This window comes from Cystoisospora suis (genome assembly GCF_002600585.1).
Source record: "Cystoisospora suis strain Wien I chromosome Unknown contig_2692, whole genome shotgun sequence".
Classification (NCBI taxonomy): Eukaryota; Apicomplexa; class Conoidasida; order Eucoccidiorida; family Sarcocystidae; genus Cystoisospora; species Cystoisospora suis.
The window spans coordinates 1-677 of record NW_027155488.1 but is presented as its reverse complement, the minus strand read 5'-3'; positions in this window follow the sequence as shown (position 1 = coordinate 677).

Here is a 677-nt window from a genome sequence, read left to right as displayed (position 1 = left end):
TCACTGGGACTATCTCGGGCCATATAGAACAATGGTCTATCATGACTATAAGGTATACATTTTCTCCTGCGGTTTTCGCCAACGGTCCAAATGCATCGATGGCCCATGTGTGAGGTAGCCCAAATTTCGGTAGTTCGCACGTCGTCTGTGGCTCGAGTGTTTGCCCGTAATCAACGGGTTTTCTTCGCGCACACGAAAGGCACACCTCTACCAGCCTCTGAATATCTTCACGCATGGCTGGCCACGCATATCTGCGCCTCAGCTGGTTATGCATTCTATCTGCCCCGAGGTGTGCCCCTGTGGTAATCTGCCACCAGTTTGTTACGCAGCCCTCTGGGTACAAATATTCGCAGTATCCCGTTCTCCCTCTGCTTGAAGGGAGTGCCGCTGTGTCCCACATACTGACTGCGGAGGAAATTTGGGAGGGCCTGCCACCAACGCGGGGCTGCTACTACACTATTCGTGCGAATAGCTCTCACGAGTGCACGACATTCTTCGTCGCTCCGCTGCTCTTGCACCATCTTCGCGCATGCACTATCCCGCAGCGGAAGGGGTTTTTCATCTTTGGGGTCGCTCCCTTGTAGCAAAAGCGAACGCGTAGTCCGGGAAGATTCGGTCCGCCCGCCTACGTTCTTCGCCCATATGTCCTTTGCCTTAGGGTCCCAGGGTGCCCTGGA